Source organism: Piliocolobus tephrosceles, chromosome 5 (genome assembly GCF_002776525.5).
Source record: "Piliocolobus tephrosceles isolate RC106 chromosome 5, ASM277652v3, whole genome shotgun sequence".
Classification (NCBI taxonomy): domain Eukaryota; kingdom Metazoa; phylum Chordata; class Mammalia; order Primates; family Cercopithecidae; genus Piliocolobus; species Piliocolobus tephrosceles.
Genome location: NC_045438.1, coordinates 7,822,342 through 7,828,743, shown reverse-complemented (window position 1 = coordinate 7,828,743; position 6,402 = coordinate 7,822,342). Strand labels below are relative to the sequence as shown.

The following is a 6,402-nucleotide window of genomic DNA, read 5'->3' as shown; positions in this document are numbered from 1 at the left end:
AAAAAAAAAAAAAAAAAAAAAAAAAAAAAAAAAAAAAAAATAAAAAATAAAATAAAACATATATCATAGGGACTTAATTTAAAAGATGACTATAATAATTGAACAGATGGTGAGTCTCTGCAGAGAAATGAAAACTATAGGAAAATCAAATAGAAATTCTAGACATAAAAAATTTCGCATCTGAAATAAAAAAGTTCCATGGATGGATTTAGCAGCAGATTGAAGCCAGCAGATAAAAAGTTGTGGTAGGCAGAATAATGCCGGCCCCTTCCCTCTGCCAAAGATGTCTACACCCTAATCTTTGGAACCTGTGCATGTGTTACTTTACATGGAAAATGGAATTTTGCAGATGGAATTCAAGTTATCAACTTTAAAGTAGAGACATTATCCTGGATTATCATAAGGACCCTGAAAAGTGGCAGTAGGTCAGAGATTTGAGATAATGGAAGAGGGCAGGAGAGATCTGAAGTGCTGAGAGAGACATGACATTCCGCTGCTGGTTTAGAAGCTGAGGAAATCACATGCCAAGGCTGGCCCTCAGCTACAGTCAGTAAAGAAACAGGAATGTCAGTTTCACAAAATCTGGAGTTCCCCAACAACCTGAATGTGCAAGAAAACAGATTCTTATGTGGAGCTCTCAGAAAGAAGCACTGGCTTCCCGATTCCTTGATTTAGCTCAGTAGAAACTGTGTCAGATTTCCGTTCTACAAAACTGTAACCAATTTATAGGGATTTAAGCCTCCAAGTTTGTGGCAATTTGTTATGGCATCAATTGAAAACGAATACAAAGGAATCGGTAAGCTTCAAAATAGTTAAATATAAAGAGAAAGAAGCGAACAAAAATTATTTTAAAATATATTGGCCCCCAATTTTTCAAGTTTGGTGAACAACATACATTTATAGATCCAAGAAGCCTAGATAAATCCCAGCAAGATAAACACAAAGTAAACTACACCTAAGTATATCATGGTAAAACTTTAGAAAATAAAAGATAAAGGCAAAATACTGAAAGCTGTCAGAGGAAAGAGGTCATCACATATAAGGGAACAATTACACAAATGATGGCTGAATTATCATCAGAATATTGAAGACCAGAGGAACAGTGAAGACACTTTACTCTTTCAATAAATGATAATAGAGCAACGAATTGGGTGAATAAGTGGGAAGAAATGAATCTTAGCTTCACCTTACACTACACACAAAAATAAATTCAAGAAGGATTGTAGCCTAAATTATAAGATTAAAACAATAAATCTCTTAGAAAAATATATAAAGAATATTTTTGTGACTTAGGCATAGGCAAAAGTTACTTAGAGAACAAAAATGCACTAAACTTGAAAGAAGTAATCATAGTTAGACTTTATCAAAATATCTAAAAATTCTTTTTTTTTGCACCCATAAAAGAGGGAAATTCAGACTATGGGCAGAAGATATTAAAAATACATATGTTCAATGACAGAACTATATTCAGAATATTTAAAGAATTCCTTCAAATCCATAAGACGACGACGAATAATCCATTAAGATGGGTAAACGAGTTGAATAGATCTCACAAAAGAAGATATAGGATGGCCCCGAACTATGTGAGAAGATACTGAATATCACATTATCTGGGAAATGAAAATTAAAACCACAATGATATGCCATATACATAAACCAGGTTTTTTTTCCCGCAACATAGATAATATCCAGTGCTGGCAAGCATATGAAGTAACTGGAACTCATGTACTGCTGGTGGTAGGATAAGGTAGTACAACTACTTTAGAAAATTTATTTGTGGTTTCTTAAATAGTTAAACATATAATAATCACTTAGCAATTTCACTCCTACATATCTACTCAAGAGAAATGGAAACATGTGTCTTTAAAATGTCTCATACAAGAATGTTCATAGCAGCTTTATTTTTAATCACCAAAACTCAGAAATAACACTTATGTTCATCAACGGGAATACAAGTAACAATTACAGTGTATTTGTACAGTGAAATACCACTTAGCGCTAAAAAAAAGTCAGGTTTGGATACAGACAACAATATAGATGCATCTGAAAAAGATTATATTAAGTGAATAAAGCTAGCAAAAATTCATATACTGTTTGATTTTATTTACACGAATAATTACACAAGAATCTATGTTGAAAGAAATCAGAAAAATAGTTGCTCACAAAGGTGGAGACGGACTGAACACAGGATGATGTTCTTGGTGATGGAAAGTTTTTTTTTTTTTTTTGAGATGAAGTCTCACTCTTGTCACCCAGGCTGGAGTGCGGTGGCACAATCTCGGCTCACTGCAACCTCCGCCTCCCGGGTCCAAGTGATTCTCCTGCCTCAGCCTCCCTGAGTAGCTGGGATTAAAGGTGCCTGCCACCAGGTCCGGCTAATTTTTGTATTTTTAGTAGAGATGGGGTTTCACCATGTTGGCCAGGCTGGTCTCAAACTCCTGGCCTCAGGCAATCTGCCTGCCTTGACCTCCCAAAGTGCTGGGATTACAGGTGGGAGCCACCGGGCCTGGACATAAATGTTTTACATCATATTTGGGAAAGTGCTTATTTGAATATTTTCATTTGTGAACAATTATAAAATTGTATATTTCAACCTGCATTTAGCTCCACAATATTTACCGATATTTAATAAACAATAGCAAAACTTCATCTGCATAAGATTTCCCTTAATAAACAAATAAAAAGTTAACATCAATCTTCTGTTTAAAATGCCATGATCTTGCAGCAAACCACCATGGCACATGTATACCTATGTAGCAAACCTGCAAAATTCTGCACATGTATCCCAGAACTTAAAGTAAAAAAATAAAAACAATTAAAAAAACGCTATGATGGCTCCCCATTTCATCCAGCCAAAAACAAACAAAATAAATAATAATTATCTTGACAACTCTGCTCTGGTATATTTACTAAAAAAACAAAACAAAGCAAACAACCTTTCTCCAATAAGATTTAAGAGAAAATTTTTCCCTCCAATTACAAATGCATCTGGTAGCACTTGAAAGAAAAAAAGGAAGAATCAACAATAGCATAATATTTACTTTATCATTTTGGGAGCAGAAATGTCATGTGAAAGTATATACACTCTCCCACATACACCTTTCTTGATGAAAAACTTAAATTGGGAGCTTCAAATAGAAGGTATCTGTTTTTTTTTTTTTTTGAAAACCACACTGCTCTTTTATTCAGTGGAACATCCCCGCTTTAGCGCAGTGTTGAATCTAACACCAAAAAAAGCCCAGAGAAATTTCTGCAGATAAACCAGTGAAGAGAACGCGCAGTATACATTATCATCAACATAATCACTCCATGGAGAGGGAAGCGGGAGGAAAAAGGAAGGAGAATGAACAAGGGGCTCAAACCCCTAGACATTGCAAAACATTCAGACGTTTGGGATTAAAATAAAACACAAAAGAAAGCCTTCCAGGAAGGAGAGGACCAAATGGAATGTGAGGCAGCTCAGGTGGTCAAGGAGCACGGGAAGAACTCCAGGCTGGCAGGTGAGCCCCAGCGAGCTCAGGCTGCCCACCCACTGCTGGCAGGAGCGCCAGGGCGGATAGGAATCCCGGAACCTGGAAATGAACCTACCCTCGGCAACTGTACAAGACTCCCTTGACAAGGGTGGCAGAGATTAAAAAACCTCACACTTTAAACATCTTCGGGGGTGGCTATGACACCTTGAAAAACTTAGAACCAAAGAACCCCACAACCAGCTTGACGTGAATGGCCAAAGCCCATGCCCAAAACAATTTGCTCCCCTCTCCTTGGTAAGGGAAGGAGAACTGGAGAGAAGGGAAAGGAATCTAATTGCAGCAGAAGACCGGGGAGAGCATCTCCTTGGACGGAGTCTGAAGAAAGGAAGAGATAAGGAAATAACAAAGGAAAAAGAAAAAAATTAATAAAAATTTTACGATATGGGGCCAGCGTGTTCCGATTCCGTCCACAAAAATAACTCAGGCTGCTTTGCCGAACCATCCCGTCCACCAGGGGCGCTGCTGAGGCTGTCTGCCTGGAAGGGTCACCAATGGGCGCAGAAAGTCTTCACTCTAATGGCTCGGGCCATCGCCGCCGCGGGGAGGGATCTTTGCTGCCATGGCAAGGGGGTACTGAAAGCCATACCGCTGCTGGGCGGAGGGGGTGGCGGAGGCTGCTGCTGCTGTTGTTGCCATGGGGGAAGAGGACCAGAGGGAGGGGGTGGGGGCTGCCCACTGGGAGGTGGCGGCGGCGGCGGCATCATACCTTTTCCTTGATGCAGACGATAGACCCCAGAGCCCACAGGCGTACTTCCCAGGTACTGATCCACTGGAGGAGGGCCATGGTGCCCAGGAGGGTGGGGGCCCTGGTTCATCGGTGGTGGTGGTGGCTGCATCCAAGGGGGTGGGGGTCCACTGGGGTTGTGCTGCATGGGATGTCCACCATGCCCACCTGTCAGGCTGGGTAATGGGTGTGGGAAGCTGTGGGGGCCACCTCCGGGCCCACGAGGACCACCTCCATGCATGCCATGGTAGGGCCGACTCTCTGAAGGGCCAGAATTCATCCAGGGTGGGCGGCTCTGGGTGGTAGACATGAGAGACAGTGGAGGTGGGTTGTTGGCGGGAGCAGCAGGACGAGGTGCGCTGGCCAAGGGTGTGGTGCTGCAGGCCCAAAGGTAGAGTCCACAGATGCTGGGAGAGGTGCTTCACCCAGTTCAGCCATGAGGGACAAATATTCTTTATCCATCCGTGCTTTATCCTGAGCTGACTGGGGATCACCAGGCCTTTGGAATTTGCAGTCTGAAGCAATGTGGCCAGCCCCTCCACACTTGGTACACACTGTGGTGTTGGTAATGTTGCGGGTCTCTGAGCTCCGCCAGGGTCTTAAGATCCTGTTGTCGTCTTCCCGAAGGGTCCCATTCAAGCGAGCCAACTCCCGAAGCTGCATCTTCCGTAGATCATTCTGGTCCTCTGGGGTCTCGATACCCTCCTTCAGGATGTTTCTTATCTGTTCCACTGCCTTTTTGACGTTCTCCATTGTGTTGGCGGTGACCAGGGCATGAAGTGGTTCATCTTCTCCCGGCAACATCTGGCCATCTTTGCGCCCAACCTTCCCTTCTTTCACAGACTCTTTCCCCCGGATCATAATCTTGGCATTGCACTCCTTCTCTATGTTCTTCAGGGTGTTCCCTCTGGGCCCAATGAGCAGCCCCACAAAGTTGATTTCTGGGTACTCATCTTGTGGAATCATGACTTTATCACTCACACGTGTTGCTGGAGGTTTGTAATCTGCAGGTGGCTTGAAATCTGGATTGAGAGCAACCATCTCTGTGATGAGGTTGTCCCGCTCCTCTTCCAGCTTTTTGCGGGTGCGGAACTCTCGGGTGTTAAGTCGCTTCCCCTCGCTATTGTAGATGGGCTCAGGGGAAGCGGACCTGTCCTCAGGGTTAGGGGGGATGCCCAGGTCTCCTGTGCGCAGTTTACGAGTCAGGTCTTCTGTCTGCAGTTGCACTATATAAGCTCTTTCTTGTTCTCGAGTAAGTCCAGGGGGAATAACTGCAGGCATTCCCGGAATCACTGTATTCTGTTCCATTGAGTCTTGGTTCCAGCGGCTCCTCTTCCGCTTCTTACTTGGGAAGTCCAACGGCGTGGCGTTCGCTCCGGTCGCCATGGCGCCCCCGGGGACAGGCACCGGCAACTGCTTTTCCCCGGCGGCGGCTTCTCCTTCGCAAGCCTCCCGGGGGGAGGGGACCCAACTGTGCTGCCGGAGCGCGCGGAGCCCGTCCTCTCACGCGGCGGGCCGCGGCGGTGCGAGACGCACAAAGAGGGAGGAGAAAGGCCGCCGCGGGGGCGGGCCGGGGGCGGCGGGACCGGGGACTGGATTGGGCCGTGCCGAGGCGAAGGGTCGAAATCGGGGGCCTCCGATTGGCGGAGCCTCAGTCCTTCTTGATGAGCGCTGGGATTGGCCGAACCATTAGGCCCGGCGAGGAAATGGCGGCGGAGTCCGGTGGGCTGGGAGGTGTCGCAGCGCGCACTTCGTTTGTTACTCAGGTATCTGGTTTTTTAATGAGAGTTTTAGTTTTATAACCTTCAGTCAAAAAAATGTCCAATATCAAGAAATGTTTTCCAGATGGGTTCTCATGAGGCACTTGGATCCAGGTCATTCTCTTTCAGTTCTGGAAATTATTCCACTGGATCTTCTGTACCAACTATAATTTTAAGTTCTTTCCTTCCTTCTTCCCTTCCTTCTTTTCCCTCCCTGCCTCCCTCCCTTCCTCTCTCCCTCCTTCCCTTCCTTCTTTCCTTCCTCTCTCATTCCTTTCTTCCTCCACCAAATGTTTATCAAGAGATGTACTGCAATACTTGGAAGATTAGAAATATGTGGTTCCTACCAATGAGGAACTCAAGGTAAATGAGCAAAATAGACATG

The 6,402-nt window shown here is 44.5% G+C and overlaps 2 pseudogenes across 1 annotated transcript; both read right to left on the bottom strand.

Moving 5' to 3' along the window:
* Positions 1 to 3,975, bottom strand: part of LOC111547266 — a 124,186-nt pseudogene extending 120,211 nt beyond the window's left edge.
* On the bottom strand, positions 3,149 to 5,996 carry LOC111547310 (annotated as a pseudogene). The gene has a single exon (XR_002733086.1). The product of XR_002733086.1 is annotated as a splicing factor 1 pseudogene (transcript).
* Positions 5,997 to 6,402: the final 406 nt, after the last annotated feature.